The sequence below is a fragment of the Oryctolagus cuniculus genome, chromosome 12 (genome assembly GCF_051225735.1).
Source record: "Oryctolagus cuniculus isolate XC-2025 breed Fujian yellow rabbit chromosome 12, ASM5122573v1, whole genome shotgun sequence".
In the NCBI taxonomy this organism is placed as follows: domain Eukaryota; kingdom Metazoa; phylum Chordata; class Mammalia; order Lagomorpha; family Leporidae; genus Oryctolagus; species Oryctolagus cuniculus.
In genome coordinates this window covers 35,175,190-35,193,331 of record NC_142878.1, presented here as the reverse complement: position 1 = coordinate 35,193,331, position 18,142 = coordinate 35,175,190, and the positions used below count along the sequence as shown (strand labels likewise).

Here is an 18,142-nt window from a genome sequence, read left to right as displayed (position 1 = left end):
GTCTTCAGGAGTCAATATCTCTTGTGAGAATTCTTTTTTTTTCTTTCAAACTTTTATTTAATGAATATAAATTTCCAAAGTACAGCTTATGGATTACAATGGGTTCCCCCCCATAACATCCCTCCCACCCGCAACCCTCCCCTTTCCCACTCCTTCTCCCCTTCCATTCACATCTAGATTCATTTTCTATTCTCTTTATATACAGAAGATCAGTTTAGTATTCATTAAGTAAAGATTTCAACAGTTTGCTCCCACACAGAAACACAAAGTGAAAAATACTGTTTGAGTACTAGTTATAGCATTAAATCTCAATGTACAGCACACTAAGGACAAAGATTCTACATGAGGAGTAAGTGCACAGTGACTCCTGTTGTAATTCTACAAACAGCTTCCATGTTCCCTAACAGGATATACCAGTTATTAAAAATTGCCAGACAGATGAAGTCCAAAAGTATATTCTACTCAGTATTTTTATTTTTTCTAGTATAGATGTAGACTATCAAAATTGAATCATTTTTGAAATAACTATACAGATCAATAACATAAACACCATGTGACAGTCATCAAGCTTGTAAAGTTGGCAAAATTTACAAAAAATAAACAGGAACAATGAGAACATATTTTAATGTTTCACCCTTAAGATGTTATGATGGAAAATGATAGGTTGATTATAGATTGAGGAGATCTTTAAATGTTGGGATAATGAGGTTCAATTAATTACGTTTTCTCTGTAATTCCATAGAAAATCAAAAACATCTTTACAAGAGAAAGGAAAACAAAAGTAGCCTGAATAACACAAGTCTAAACTACTACAGAATTGCCTGGAGGTTCAGTGTCCTAGAGAATGAAGTAACTTCCTTACCTCATATAGCTTCCAAAGTGTTGATCATTATCAAGCCTCTTGTAGCTGAAACTTAATAAGGTTACTTATCAACCAAACAGAAATGGGCGCACACACACACACACACACACATAAATGTTTTCCAAAGATTGTTAGAAAATCATCACATGACACATAGCTTCCTTTTGTCTCCAGATCTGCCCTCAACTCTTCTTCACCCAACTCTCCCCAGCACAAGCAACTGACTTGCATGGACTGCATCAAAGCTCTCATGTACTCTGGCTGAGCTCAGCTAACTTGTCAGTAGACCGACTGGAAGGAAGAAAATGAGATTAGGGAACACAACTTTTAAGCTTCCTTTCTGACACGGTGTAACTGTGCCCCTTGATGAAAAGTCTGCTTCTCTTAGTGTCCCTCTGTACATGACTGTCTTGTTTTCCAGAGACGATCCCTTGCCTGTAATCCATGACATGCCTGGATGGGTAAATGTCCAGCACTGTGAGCACAGCAGTACAGCACTATTTTACGTGGTTTCTCTATACTGCATCAGTGCCTTGTTAGAATTGTGCTTTTGATACATCTCCTGGTTTTCCATTATTCAGTGCACCTCTGGTTCCATCTGGGACCCTGATAACAGACATTGTAACAGAAATTCCCTTTATTAATTCTCTATTTATTATCCTTACTACTTTGCTAATAGTGATGGAGTTATTTTAAGAATACTATTATTAAGTAATATAGGAAACAATCATGTTTTATATACTTTATCCTTGTTTTAATACAATGTTTTTGCCTTTAATACTGGAAGATTACTTTTCTAATCAGTGCCAAGTTCAAATATAATGGTATCAAATTTTAAATATTTTCACATAATTTCATCTCACTTTCAGGGAAAACAGACTAGCAAGAAATTCTAAGAAACCAACAGGCTTTCATTTAATTATTATAAATGAGAACACAAATTCAATGAATAATTAAATTATATTTCTCAAGGAATAATGAATGTGATAATGATACTAAAATGATTAAATGTATTTCAATATTCAATAGTTTCAGCCTCTGGCTGCTCTTTAGAAAGCCAAAAATACAACATACCATGATAATTTATAAAGCATGTAAAATTCAATACTACTCTAATATTGAAGTTTATTTTATAATTAAAATACATCAATTTTACTATCTTATTAAGGAATTTTATTTTCTGTTCTTTATTCATATAAACTGTCTAACTTACAAAATAACTTGCTTTTTTTTTGTCTTTATTTTTCTTTCGAGGCTGGCTTAGTATTTATGGTTTTCAATTAACTGCTAAGATTTAGATTATTTTTTCATCCCTGTTAAGAGCTGTACATTTTAAGCTTTTAGTCAATTTTATTCTCTTGATGTATTATTCCTCTTTGTACTTCACTCTTTTCTTTAAAGAAAAAAAAAAAAGGAAAGTCCTCATAATAAAAAAAAAGTCATTTGAAAATAAAACACTTATGTACTTTATATACATTTTTAATCCACAGCACAACAGGATGAAAATAATGAATGAGGGTCCCTGAAATAATGGATACAATATTATAATTTAATTGATGACATTTTAATACTTATAAGATATTTCATTGGATTTAAATTATCATTTTCTTAATTGACAATTTGCATCATACAGTACAAGTGAATTACCATTCCCAGTCTTGTTTTTTTTTTTTTTTTTGAGATTTATTTTATTTATTTGAAAGACAGAGTTAGAGAGGTAGAGACAGAGGGAGAAGTCTTCTATCCACTGGTTCATTCCTCAGATAGCTGCAACAGCAGGAGCTGCACTGATCCAAAGCCAGGAGCCAGGAACTTCCTCCAGGTCTCCCACACAGGTGCAGGGGCCCAAGGACTTGGGTCATCTTCTACTGGTATCCCAGGCCATAGCAGAGAGCTGGATGGGTAGAGGAGCAGCCGGGACTAGAACCAGCATCCATATGGAATGCCAGCACTTCAGGCCAGGGCGTTAACCTGATGTGCCACAGCGCCAGCCCCCCAAGCCTTGTTTTTTAAACACTTCTCCTTCCACTATTTTTCTTTATTTTTCTAATCCTCTTCTGTCCAATTGTTGCAACCTTCTATGTTGGTAATAAAAAGAAAAGTTTAAGGAAATCATGTATTATATCCACTGATTTTTTTCTTTACTTTTTAAAGATGTATTTGAAACTCAGAGTTACAGAGAGAGAAAAGGAGAGGCAGAGAGAGTCAGAGAGAGGCAAAGAGAGAGAGAGAGCGAGAGAGAGAGAGTCTTCCATCCGCTGGTTCATTCCTCAAGTGGCTGCACTGGCCAGAGCTGTGCTGATCTGAAGCCAGGAGCCAGGAGCTTCTTCCATGTCTTTCTACACTGGGTGCAGGGGCCAAAGGATTTAGGCCAAATTCTACTTCTTTCCCAGAACATAGAAGAGAACTGGATTGGAAGTGGAGCAGCCAGGATTTGAACCAGTGCCTGTATGGTATGCCGACACCACAGGCAGAAGTTTCACCTGCTACGCCAGAGAGCTGGCCCCTTTACATTTTTATTAGTTATATTTTGAGATCTGTTTATTGCAGCCTATACTGCTTCTTCTATTTCATCTTTGATTTTTTAAGATGTCATTATACTCGTGACTTTCCTTTTTTTTTTTTTTTTTGAAAATAGACACCAGGAAATTTATGAATAAGAAACAGCAAATGAATTACTCGAGTCTCATTTATGCAAATATCACTGGAAGGGAAACTGACTCTACTAAAATATTCATGCCATTTCATCTGGGTTTTCTATAGATGCTATGGACTAAATTGTAACCTTGCAAAACTTACACACCGAAGCCCTCTCAATTCACCAATGTGATTGTATTTGGAGACAGGACTTTTAAAAGGTAGCTGAGGCTAAATTAAATAAGGGTGGAGCCTCGACCTAGTAAGATAGATAGCTTTATAAGAAGAGAGGTGTGTGTGTGTCTTTCTCTGTCTCTTCTGTTGCCCCCACACGTACACATGCACACACTCCCTTCCATTTGAGGATACAGTGAGAAGGTGGTAGTCTGCAAGCCTGGAAGTGAGCCTTCACCAAGGAACTGAATCAGTAGGGAATTTGGGCTTACTCTTCCCAGCCTCCAGAACTATGAGAAATTAAATTTCTGTTGCTTAAACCACCCAGTCCATGGTATTTGTTAGGGCAAGTTGACCTGAGTAATACAATAGATAAGCAAAGAACATGTATATTTAAATTTATTTTAAGTGAATAACAAACAATATGTAGTATTTGTAAAGGCTCCTAATTTTAAATCTGACATGTTACATTAGGATAAGATTTCTGTTATTCATTGTGGATAATGAATCAACACCAGAATTTATTGAAATTTTATGTGGAAGAAACTGCTTTAGAATCATTTATAGTTGGTTTTCTCTGAACATGGATCCAATAGAAATATCATCATTTTGCGAGCTAGATAAACATCTGTTACACTTTCCTTGGTCATTTTGTTTAAATGTTGTATCATAAAACATATAATTTGTAATTTGCACATTTATATTTTTAATATTTATTTATTTATTTGAAAGGCAGAAAGACAAAGAGAGCAAGTACGAGAGACAGGGAGAGAGATATTCCATCTACTGAATTACTCCTTAAAAGGACACAACAACCAGGTCTGGAACAGATCAAAGGCAGGATCCAGGAACTCCATTTAAGTCTCCCACATGGGTGGCAGGGTCTCAAGCACTTGGACCATCACTCACTCCTTTCGCTGATGTATGAGCAGGAAACTGGATTGGAAGCCGAGTAGCCATGACTCACACCAGCACTCTTATATAGCAAGACAGCATCACAAACCTCAGCTTAACCTGCTGCTCCACAACACTACCCACCACCCTAGTCATTTATTGAAAAAAAATAAATCTGAGTAAAAATAAATATGAATACACACACACACACACACACACACACTTGCTTTCAGGAGTAACAATACTGTAGAACAATTTGTTGTAAGTTTTATGAGCCATAACTAGCAAATGAAGTAACTCAGTTCTCACAAGGAGAAAGTCAAATATTAAGTAGTCCCTTTATGAGAAATTAGTAACAGGAGACCCACAATGTCTAGCTGGTTTTTCTGGCTCAGGCAGTGCTAGACTGCCACCTGCAGACTATTTAATCAGGGTGTTTTTGAATGTCTTTTTCAAGCCCATGTTTAGGGTTTCATTGTTACTGTTTGCACCTTTATATTTCAATTGTATCTCTTATTCCTAAGTAATATTTATCATGATTTTTGTGATTTTGAATTGTCTTTATTAAAAAATAGAAATCAATGAAATTTTGGCACTATATAAAGTTTGTAGAGTATTTCCAGCTGATATGTAAGCAAATCTACTGTTGAACTTGTGATGACCTTTAATTCCACTGTGGATGTGATGATCGTCAAATGTAAGTCGCTAGAGAACGCCATCCCGTTATGGAAAATGCTGATACATGATGTGATTTTTCTCAACGACTGAGTAATCTGAGTTTATTCTGTGAAATACCGAAGCAAACTTTTATGCATTTTATTTTCTAATGTACTTGAGTCTTTGTGAATCTCTGGTAATAATATTTAAATCCAGCTGAAGAAATCTAATTAAATTAATTATATTAATTAATGTTTACTTAGTACCATCAATTCCTACCAACAAGATGCTTATGATCTAACAAGAACATGGCATGGATCAAGGTATGCATTGTAAAAGTCAAGTTTTGCCTTTTCATTGCTTTTTGTCCGAATTGTATGTTATTTGTATGTTATTTATTACCTGGTTAAACTGACCTAATTTGCACATCTGTCATGTTTTTTTTTCTTTTTTTCTTTTTTTTTTTTTTTTTGACAGGCAGAGTGGACAGTGAGAGAGAGAGACAGAGAGAAAGGTCTTCCTTTTGCCGTTGGTTCACCCTCCAATGGCCACCGCGGCTCGTGCACTGAGGCTGGCATACCACGCTGATCCGAAGGCAGGAGCCAGGTGCTTCTCTGGGTCTCCCATGGGATGCAGGGCCCAAGGACTTGGGCCATCCTTCACTGCACTCCCTGGCCACAGCAGAGAGCTGGCCTGGAAGAGGGGCAACCGGGACAGAATCCGGCGCCCCGACCAGGACTAGAGCCTGGTGTGCCGGCGCTGCTAGGTGGAGGATTAGCCTGTTGAGCCACGGTGCCGGCCCTGTCATGTGTTTTAACAAATCTTTTCTACACTTACATTTTAGAGACAAGATCTCTTCTAAAGTGTAGATTAAAAATTAATTCACTGGGGCCTGTGCTGTGGCATAGCAGGTAAAGCTGCTGCCTGTAGTGCCAGCATTTCATATGGGTGCCAGTTCGTGTCGAGCTGCTCCACTTCTGATCCAGCTCTCTGCTATGGCCTAGGAAAGCAGTTGAAGATGGCCCGAGTCCTCGAGCCCCTGCACTCACGTCGGAGACCCAGAAGAAGCTCCTGGCTCCAGATAGGCACTGTTAGCCATCACAAAACACACCCAACATCAATCAGAGTAAGGGAAAGGGTTTATTGGGGAAAACCCAGCAGACTGGAGGGGAGGGACAAACTGGGAAAAGGAGAGTAAGAGAGAAAGAGGAGCAGAGGAGTCGAGAGAGAGAGAGAAGAGAGAGGAGGGAAGAGAGAGAGAGCAGGGAGCAGAGAGCAGGAGAAAAGAGCCAAGACAGCCATGTATTCAGGGCGGGCAGGGAAGCAGGAGCAGCGAATCCCATTAGGATGAGGGTGGAGCTTGACAACAGCAGTTGGGCCATGTGGCCACCTGGCTTCCAGCAATGGCAGTGGGGGCTACATAGAGCCTAGGATGTGAATCAGGGTGTAGATCCAGCCATAGCATGCCAGTTTCCTAACAGGCGCAGCTCTGGCCTTTGTGGTCAGTTGGGGAGTGAACCAATGGATGGAAGACCTCTCACTCTCTCTCAGCCTCTGCCGCTCTGTGACTCTGACTTTCAAATAAACAAGCAAAATCTTTAAAAATATTAATTCACATTCAGAGATTATAAAAACAAGTTACAGAATACCAAGGTAGGAGAATCATGGAAGTTCTAAGATGCTCTTATCATTTCCCTTGGGTTTTGTCTACATGTCATCATCCTTGATTTTAAAGATGAAAATTATCTTTGATCTTGATAGCCAAAATCCATAACTCATTTGAACATAATTTCTCCCTATTTTGTGCTGTGAGGAAATAAAACTAAGTAGTGATCAGAAAGCCCAATCTTTTTTGTGTCTCTTGATGGAAGTTCTTTACTATTAGACTCAAAAAGCTGTGATAGCCACAGCCCGGAGTGGCAGAAATGTTTGTCAGAAATGTAAAGAGTAGGCAAAAATAGGGGACAAAAGGGCCACTTCTATTATTTCCTCTTATTTCCTGGAATGCAGTATATACGATGTGCCTAATATTAAAAAGAAATATATACTCAAGTTTATCATTGTTTCAGAAAAAACGTTGCACCTCAGACTTTCACAATATTCTCTCTCTGGGTTGATGCTGAAATGAGACTTATTAGACTATTACAGACATCTATATATCCAGTGGTTTCTAGGACTGGAGGAATAGAAAGCTGTGGGATGCAATCAATTACATTCAAATTAAATTGGATAAAGATTTCCTTGCTCAGGGGAAAACTGTATGAAACAATAATGATTAACAAAAGTATTCAGAAAATCCAGGAATGGTGGTGGTGATGAAGTAAGTATGTTTGCAGATATAGAAATATAAGTTGATGCCATGTGTCTATTCTAGAGGCAAATATATGATTCTGATTCAAAGTGTTTAATGTAATTAGCATTCAACTAATTGATCAATTAGTTCATGGGACATGGTGCTATATTAGAGAGCAGGATTGCTGTCTGTGCTAGCTAACTGGGACAGTGATTTGATCAGTTTTGACTGTGGTTGAATCCATGCATCCATGAAGCATTTTTTTGTTTGTTTCATGATCTCATTAAGAAAGCACTGCTGTATTTGAATAAATAAACTGCTGACATAAATCATCTTGTCCATCTGATTATAAAGATCATGATGAACTGTATAATCCTTTTGATGAACATTTACATATATCACAGGTATCCTCAGACTGTGGACTTACTCCACAATTACAAACTATATAACCTTTATCTCTTTCCTAAATCTAATATCAACCACAAGTAGTGCCTCCTCAGTACAGGAAGACTATGTATTGCACTTTTTATCTTTAATTTTGTTCTAAGGAATACAAGTGGAAAAAAGAGAGGGGAGGGGAGGGGAGGGAAGGAGAGGGGAGGAGAGGAAAGAGGGAGGGAGGGAGGGAGGACAGACAGAAAAGTAACACTAAGTTTAAAGGAACTAGACATAAGCACTGAATTCTAGTTGATAGTTATTTCCCACAGGGTAAGAGTTAATGATTCTAAAGCACGTTTTTTGTGCATATGGAAATTGAACAATTCATAAATGGATGGTGGATGGTGGAAGTTGGATTTCTTTTTTTTTTTTTTTTTTTTTTTTTTTTTTGACAGGCAGAGTGGACAGTGAGAGAGAGAGACAGAGAGAAAGGTCTTCCTTTTTGCCGTTGGTTCACCCTCCAATGGCCGCCGCGGCCGGCGCGCTGCGGCCGGCGCACCACGCTGATCCGATGGCAGGAGCCAGGAGCCAGGTGCTTTTCCTGGTCTCCCATGGGGTGCAGGGCCCAAGCACCTGGGCCATCCTCCACTGCACTCCCTGGCCACAGCAGAGGGCTGGCCTGGAAGAGGGGCAACTGGGACAGAATCCGGCGCCCCGACCGGGACTAGAACCCGGTGTGCCGGCGCCGCTAGGCGGAGGATTAGCCTAGTGAGCCGCAGCGCCGGCCGGAAGTTGGATTTCTTATAGTAAAGAGTTGGAGGATACAGAGAACCAATGCAAAAAGAATACACTAATCTTTGTGAGTCAAACCATAGTAGGAATGTACGGCTGGCGCCGCGGCTCACTAGGCTAATCCTCCGCCTTGCGGCGCCGGCACACCGGGTTCTAGTCCTGGTCGGGGCGCCGGATTCTGTCCCGGTTGCCCCTCTTTCAGGCCAGCTCTCTGCTGTGGCCAGGGAGTGCAGTGGAGGATGGCCCAAGTGCCTGGGCCCTGCACCTGCATGGGAGACCAGGATAAGTACCTGGCTCCTGCCATCGGATCAGCACGGTGCGCCAGCTGCAGCACGCTGGCCAAGGCGGCCATTGGAGGGTGAACCAATGGCAAAGGAAGACCTTTCTCTCTGTCTCTCTCACTGTCCACTCTGCCTGTCAAAACAAACAAACAAACCATAGTAGGAATGTACTTTCTAATTAAGTCAACTCAATTTAAGTGGCCCTCCCAGATTTCCAACATAATCATTCGAAACGTATCTCATAGTTCTGCGTTAGTTTACATGAGTGTTCTCAGCTACAAGGATGGTTTACATATGAGTTTGCTGTAAGCTTTGCCATCCGCAGATGACTTTCCCATCTGTACTGTATATCAAATGACACCAAACAGTCCCTGTTAAAGACACCTACCACAAATCATGACACAAATTCTAAAATGCTATAGAAACAAAAATGTGCATAAACATGGATTATTATTTTTTAAATTTAGGATTTATCAAATACCTTTTGTTTTCAAAAAATAAGGATATTAGAAACTGGTTACAAAATTCAGTTATATAGGAAAATAAAAATACGAAATTATAGGAACAAGTGCTGTGGCATAGTAGGTCAAGCCTCTGCCTGCAGCGCCCGCATTTCATATGGAAGTTGATTTGTGTCCTGGTTGCTCCTCTTTGGATCCAGCTCTGCCTATGACCCGGGAAAGCAGTAGAATATGGCCAAAGTGCTTGGGGTTCCGCAGTCGCGTGGGAAACCCAGAAGAAACTCCTGGCTCCTGGCTTCAATCAGTTCCTATCAGGCTTTGTGGCCCTTTGGGGAGTAAACTGGTGGATGAAAGACCTCTCTCTGTGGCTTTCCCTCTCTCTCTAACTCTGCCTCTCAAATAAGTAAATCTTTTAAAAAGTAAGAAAGAAATTAACATAAAACAGAGGGTGATAAATGACTACATAAAATGTCTAGTTTACTTATACCAACATTGTTAATTACTTAGAATTTAAAATATACAAATTAGAAAAATATTTGAAACATAAAAAAGACAAAGGATTAACATACTCAATATGCTAACAATCCTGTACGATAGTGGGCTTGTGGCTAGTGATGAAGATGACAACTAACTTTATCAGAGTTTCTTCTTTTACCATTGAGCTCTAGTCCCTGGTTCCTGCTTCCTACTAATTCAGAAACTGTAAGTTAGCACTGATGACTCAAATAACTAAGCCCCTGTCACCCAGACAGGAGAGTTTGACTGAGTCTCTGGCAACCAGCTTTGGTCCAGCCCAGTACAGCCATTGTGTGTATTTGGAGAGTGAACCCACAGATGGAAACTCACTTTCTCTTCATCTCTCTCTCTTTTCTTCCTCTTAAATAAAAAAAAAATTTAAAAAACACAAAAAAACTTAAGAATCACTAATATTCTGTCCTAAAAGAGTTAGAAATTTACTGAAGTTTAAGATTCTATTGATGGCACTTAACATAACAGCAGTCATCAGATTCATTATGAAATGTTATAATACACAGAATTATCAGATGAACACCAAATCTATCAATTGCCCATAATAATCCCTCTTTTGTTATAACAATCATTTCCACTTATTTATTTATTCATTAAACTTAAAGGACACCTATCATGTGGTCTGAAAAGATTTAGTGGATTGGAAAAGAGAAAATTGTGAAAATAATCACAATGAAAATGAATGAGGAAATTCTAATAATGTGGAGTCAAATTTCCTCCCACTGTTGGAAAAGAAGAAAAAGATTCCAAATCACAGATCATTTGAGAACTGTGATCTGGGAAGACAGATTGCCCTTACTGCTCATGTTATATTAATATATTGTCACATTATACTGGATATTCTTGAATAATTTCATAAATATAAGAGAGTTCTCTCATCCAGAAATCTAAACTTTCATTCTTCAAAGTCAGGGCCCTGGATTTCTCTTGCTCAATTATTTTCATAAGGTCTAATTCCTAACTTGTCTTATTTTCTCCTTTACCTTTGGTTTGTGTTGCTGTTCAAAACTTGTGAAGTCATAATTTTCACTAAAATTTTACTCAGTGACTTTATTGCATATGCTCCTCTATGAAACAAGGAAGTTAAATTTTACTGCCTCTGATCCTCTGATCAGGTGTTTTTCATATCTCACTATAATTTAGTAATAATATTTTGGAGTAAGATCAATGACCAAGATTAAATCCTGCAAGAAAATATTTCAGGTTATAAACTTAATACCCTTTCATTAAAAAAAAAAATCCCCTTGGAGCCAGTGCTTGTGGCACAGTAGGTTAAGATTCTGCTTGCAAAGCTGGCATCCCCTGTCAGATTGCTGTTTTGAGTCCTGGCTACTCTGCTTCCTATCCAGCTTCCTTCTAAAGTGTCCAGGAAGACAGAGGATGATGACCATGGTATTTGAGTTTCTGCCACTCACACAGGAGACCTGCATGGACAATTATTCTCACTTCTGATGCCACAAACACAACATTATTTTATAAAATCCAAAATTACTCATGCTGTTAACTTTGTCAATGAATTTTTAAGCTAGCAATATGCAAGTGATTTCAATTTTTTCTATTCAAAATTATTTACTTTCACAAATATCAGCTTAAACATTAACTGTTTTGCCAGATGCTCATACATAAGAAATCTGCTCATTTAATTGGTATCTAAAAAACAGAATTCAAAAAGAAAGAAAAGGGAAAGACCTTTGATGCAGAAGTTAAAATGCTGCTTGGTATACTCACATCCCATATCTGAGTCCCTGGGCTCAAGTCTTGCCTCCACCTCAGTTCCAGCTTCCCACTCACACACCTCTTGGAAAGCATCGCATGATGTCTCAGGTACTTGGCTCCCCGTCACTCACAAGGGAGACTCAGATTTCATTCTGGGCTCCTAGTTTCAGCCTGGCTCACCCCTAGCTATTGCAGGCAACCAAGGAGTAAAGCAGCAGATAGATGGAGGACCACCCCCCATCTTGTTGTTTGTGCATATCTGTGTGTGTCTCTGTCTTTCAAATAAAGAGAAATAAGTAAATTTGTTAAAAAGAAAGAAGTGGGAAGAAAAACAGACCATTGCTAATAAGGAAGCACTGAAATTCACAATTATGTAAATGAATGTTTTCACTGTTAATTTCAAAATTAAGTGCAAACTTCTTAAAAATGATAACTTAATAATATCCACAGTAAATGTTGGTTTCAAAAAATGAGAACTAGGATCAATTCTGTACTGAAAATGAAAATTCAATATTTCAATACTTTAATACATGACAAAGGAGGAAGTTAATCATAAAACAATTGATTTTCTTTTTCTCCTGGAAGAGAGACTGGAGATAAATCGTCCTACTCAAGAATAGTTCTGTTTGATTAAAACAGTATCTGGTAGGCAGTGCTCTTTTCAAAGAGGTAAAGTAAACAATAGATAAACGAACACAATATGTCTGGCAAATATTTCTGATGGTCTACCCAAGCAGGTCAGGTACTGTGCCCAAGAGTCACACATTGGGGCCCCGTGCCTGCAGGCAGCATGTGACCTTGCCTTGCTCTTCAGAGGCGTGCTGCTCTGGTTCTGGCCAGCCTGCATCAGAGTTCTCCACTACAAAGGGAGGCAATCAAAGGCAAAAAGAAATAAACTAGCCAGCCAAAAACTTTAAATAGCACAGGAGATCTAATATAACTAAGCCCATTAGGCAGATGTGATGTTATACGCAAAAATATAACCTAGTTGATGAGATGTTCTCTGGCACTGTTAATCGATCAGCTCGTTTCACTGTTTTCTTTGGTGGTTTTTGCACTTCATTTGTCTCTGAACTAAGGAGAGCAGAATAAGGCACCAAGATCAGAACATTAGTAGTTTGAGTAAAAATTATACATTCAAAACTTGAAACGCGCGCACACACACACACACACAACCATAGATAAGAAAATAGACACCATAGTGAGGCATGGCATTCTTGCTGACCTGGCTTCTACCTAGTCTTTCTCCTTTAGGTGGTCCATAGCCAAGCAGAGGGGGGTCTGCAGCCCAGGCCGTGGGACTCTGATGCCCACTGCCAGGTACCCTGCTGAGTTCCCAGAGAGAGCCCCTGACTGAAGTCATTTTTCAGGACTCTGCTTTTCATCATGGCTGGTATAGGAAAGGACTAAAATGTATTTTTTTACCTTCTTGTAGAAGCTAAAACACATTGCTTTCCTTTAACACAGTTCTAAGAAGGAAGGCCTTTACTGTTCAAGATCAAGTGCATTTCAAAGGTCAGTTTTCCACTTAAAGGTCAAGTGTACTTGGATATACTTTCACCTAAGGCTTGTTTCTGCTTCAAGCTGTAGAAATGGCACTGCTCAAGGTTATCCTTTCCTTTCAAAGGAAGGTTTGTAGCTATCTTTCTCATTCTATTTTATCTTATTCTCTTTATTTATAACTTCTATCACATGTGTACAACACACACACACACACACACACACATCCCACTTCTTTATTCCAGTTAGGCAGATGCTTTATGGCTTCCTATACTTTGAACTCAGCATATTCCCAACTCTGCATACCGTATATACTAAGCAAACACCAACATAAGAACTTCGATGAAAGAGGTTACTGAAGCCAATATAGCCCAAGTAAACAAGTGGATTCATCTGGTATATGAGAATTAAAATCTTGTTTTATCATTTGGGGCCTTACACCTAGGCAATATTTAACATTTTGAAAAATATTCCCTGGACATTTTACTCAGCGCACGTATCCATAGAGACCTTCGACAGAGAGAACTGATTAATGTCAGAACCTAAGTGTCCCTGGTTGTCATGATTACACGCACTGTCTTTTCCATTTGACATAGTTTAGGCAGGGCAGGCTAATATATCTGCTGGAGTTTCAAATTAAAGAGGCCTCCAGGGCAACGATTCTCAATTCAGATGATAGAACATCCGCAGCACAAACTTTCTCAAAGTATTTTCAAATCTGAAGATTTTCATATGCATTTCTTTGCAACATGGTGTCCTTTCCCATTAATGTCTTATTAGCTATGTATAGCAGACATTTCTGGAGGGAATATGGTCCTTGGATTTACAAAAATGCTCAAACTCATGCTTTTAGGATTGTGGTCCTACAGAAAGCAGTTATCATTGGATACTTATTAATTAACCAAACATACAGAGAGTACAACTATGTTCCTAACACTATTACAAAAGACTTTAACTGTTAATTTATTATAATAATAAGTAAGTACTTACGTCTACTTTGTCTACTTTTAGTTGGGGAAATTGAGGTATAATGTCAAGGCATTTACTTCAGATCACAAAATTTATAGATGGTGGAGGTTGTTCAAACTCAGTCTGAACTCTTGCATTCATGACCTTATTTTAAAATTTTGTTTCAAATATCCTGAAGGCTCTAAGAATGTTCTACCATTAACAATGAGATACTTTTGCACTGTCCAGACCCTCAAAGAGTGACATGGTAGCCACTTGCAACATGTGCCTGTCTAAACTTAAATATGCATTAGTTTAAATATTATAAGACTGAAAATCTATTCCTCCAACACATTGGCCATATTTCAAGTACATGATAAGCTGCATGTCACCAATAATAACCATAACAGCAAACACAAATAAAACAAAAAACAATTCTATCATTGTAGCTCTAGTGCATAATGCTGAGAACCTTACAACTTAGAGTATGAGCATTTGTTGTGGGAAAGTCCCAGATCAAGGACACTGGAAAAAAGTCTATTCAACTAGTATTCATTAAATTTAATGTAATTCTATCACTTAGAATTCTTCTCTAAATTCAGATTCTGATTCCCTAGAGTTGGGGTGGGGCCTGATACTGTTTATTTCTGGGGTGTTGCTCATGCTACTGATCCACAGACAGTACATTGGAAATGCAAGATGAAAATCACAATCTGGCTATAGCACACAAAAGATTTTAAATTTAACTTTAAGGATCATTTTTCCAGTGATCATAGATTACAGGATAACATTGCTTCCAGAGGTCAAAGCTACTTTTGAGGAAAATGGTCTTCAGAATCCTCTAAATTGCCATAAAACCAAAAACAACGTTGGTCACATGAAGGGCCTTGCAGATTGGCACAGAGGGGTTGCCTCATCTTTGCACCACTGAGACCATGGAGAGAGTCGTAGTCTGTGCTCTAGGAGCTCACGTGTACTTTGTTTCTTGTAGCCTCAGACAGCAGCACAAATCAGTGCTATTGTCATAGGAAAGATAAAAGTGACAGAATATTTTCTGTATTCTTAGAGAAGCATAAGCGAAGCTCCTCAGTAAATTTATAATCTGATAAATGCTGGGATTTTAAGAGGAATTTGGAGTGGTGTCAAGCTGTGTACACTGATCTGAGGTAAAGATCCAGTTGCATTTCTCACCATTTCCTTGCAAAAAATTCATGGCCCCATCTTACTTCGCTATGATGAAGGACCTTAGAGGGGACAGCTCATTAATAATACAGTTATTTCCCACAATTTTGGAGGCTGGAAGTCTGAGATCAAAGTGCTAGCATGGTCAAGTTCTTATGGAGGCCACTTGCATATCTTCATGGAATAGAAAGAGAGCTAGAATTCTCTCTGGAGTCTTTTATAAGGGCACTAATCCTCTTCATGAGATCTCTACTCTTACGAACTAATAACCTCCCAAAGGCCTCGTCTCTATGGCCATTACATTGTGAGTTAGCTTTTCAATACATGAAGAGAGCAAGCATTCAGTCTCCATAACACCTCCATAGTCCTAAGAAGAATTGCTCATCAGGGTTCTGATTCAGACATTTCTATAATATCTGGCCAAAAATGTTGTGAATGTTAGTCATTATTTCCAACAATTATTAGTTAGAAATATAGAGGTTTCTATGTTTGTGTTTTATGCATAAAATATATATATATGTATGTATTTCTAGAAAATGTTGGTAAAATTTTGTTTGCATGCAATATTACTGTTTTCTAATAAAAACAACTGCTTTCTGAAGAAATATGCTAATTATATAAATACAATATGTATATTTTAAAAGATACTGTTTGAGTACTAGTTATAGCATTAAATCACAGTGTACAGCACATTAAGGACAGAGATCCTACATGAGGAGTAAGCGCACAGTGACTCCTGTTGTTGACTTAACAAATTGACACTCTTGTTTATGGCATCAGTAATCACCCTAGGCTCTTGTCATGAGTTGCCAAGGCTATGGAAGCCTTTTGAGTTTGCTGACTCTGATCTATTTAGACAAGGTCATAGTCAAAGTGGAAGTTCTCTCCTCCCTTCAGAGAAAGGTACCTCCTTCTTTGATGACCTGTTCTTTCACTGGGATCTCACTCGCAGCGATCTTTCATTTAGATTTTTTTTTTTTTTTTTTTTTTTTTTGCCAGAGTGTCTTGGCTTTCCATGCCTGAAATACTCTCTCATGGGCTATAACTAGTACTCAAACAGTATTTTTCACTTTGTGTTTCTATGTGGGTGCAAACTGTTGAAACCTTTATTTAATATACGCTAAACTGATCTTCTGTATATAAAGAGAATTGAAAATGAATCTTGATGTGAACGGAAGGGGAGAGGGAGAGGGAAAGGGAAGGGTTGCGGATGGGAGGGAAGTTATGGGGGGGAAGGCATTGTAATCCATAAGCTGTACTTTGGAAATTTATATTCATTAAATAAATGTAAAAAAAAAGATACTGGTGGAAATTAATTTTAAGATTCTAAATTTGAGTTCTGAACTGGTGAAAGGAGATGTGGAAAGTGATATAAACAATCCTGAAATCCTCTTGTCGTCTCATTCACACAGTAAAAATAGGTAGTAATTTGCATATTTGAACAAACTAAAATGGTGCTAAGGTCCTTATTCTGATAATTTTAGCAAATAAATATCATATTCCAATTACTCTTTTTCTGCATAGAGGGAGTTTTGATCTTACAGATAAAAATAATTGTAGTTAGGTGACAATATATTTGAAATATCAGAGTGATCTAGTGATTCCTGGAATCAATATCCACTGCTTCAGGCTTATCAGACACTTTTCAGTGTGAGCATACATCTTAGTGGCTTCGACAACAAACATTTTCCTCCTGCAGGTGTGTTTGCCAGCTCTTCAGCGGTGCTTGAATGACTTCAGGTGATGTTGCTGAGAGCAGCTGCACTTCACTCTAGGGCAAAGTTTGAGTTCACATTAACTTCATGCCACATTATGGGTCCAAGAGTGAACTGGGCATGCCCTTTCCATGGTGGAAAATGACATTGTAGAGATCAAACCAACTCATACAAGCATCCTGAAAGCATCTGTTCACACAACTCACAAAAAGCCAGTCACATGGCAAACAAAAACTAAGTCATTTTAGGGGAAAGTACACGCCTGCCATGGACAGTGCAGAGGAAGTGACTGCTGAATACGAATACATTCTACTCCAGTTACTGTTTGTCATACACTCTATGGACAAAAGACCCTCCCTCACTTCTGCCAAACCCATAGGAGTGAGTGTCAAGAACTGTAACATATCTGATATATTTACAGAAAATGTATGCTGGAAGGGTACACAAGATTTCTGGATCCTGCCACAAGCAGGATGATTTCTGTATCTTTATGTGATCCACGTGCATGGCACTTATTGCAGATATGTGTCATAGCCGAAGAATCTGGAGTTTAGGAAACCCCAATCTTTTAAGGGAACTACCAGAAAATGCCCATATTTTGATAAGAGGGAGACATATTAGCCAGGAAAAAAAATGTTCCTAAGAAAGGGATTGTTTCTAGCTCCCATGGATTTTTGCTATATAAATATCCTTAAAAACATATTCCAGAACAAAAATTGATACAAGGCATACAGAAACAACAGAGAGTTTTCTTTCGACAGTTAGGAAATTGAAAGGCTTCTAATGTGATGGCTTAGATGAATGTCCTTAGAAGCATGGTATCAATTTGTTATCATAATAGTGTATAACATTGATTATGATTTACAAAATAGAAGATATAACTCTTATCATTTTTCATTATTATGTTTCATAATAATCCTATGAAGGAGACATATTACTGCCCTAATTTAAACAATACAAGATTAAGTCACCAAACAAAGCAAAGTGTTGAAAAATGCAGAACTTGAAAGTGATGTGGTTAGGATATTAGCCCAGGAGATCTGGCTCCAGAGTCATAGATATTATAGTGTTAATCATAAAGGTGTTTTAATCACAACAGTTTTGTCAGCACAGGCGCAGATTTT

The 18,142-nt window shown here is 38.3% G+C and overlaps 1 long non-coding RNA gene across 8 annotated transcripts in view; it reads right to left on the bottom strand.

The window, feature by feature from the left end:
- The window catches only part of LOC103351201 (uncharacterized), a 306,632-nt gene that overhangs the window by 144,852 nt on the left and 143,638 nt on the right, over window positions 1-18,142 (bottom strand). For 2 of the 8 annotated variants that reach the window (XR_016217364.1, XR_016217361.1), the window contains one exon: window positions 13,477-17,074. The exons of the other annotated variants lie outside the window; for them this stretch is intronic. This is a non-coding gene — a long non-coding RNA (uncharacterized LOC103351201). Of the gene's footprint in view, window positions 1-13,476; window positions 17,075-18,142 lie in introns of those variants that run through there. 8 annotated transcript variants of the gene reach the window in all.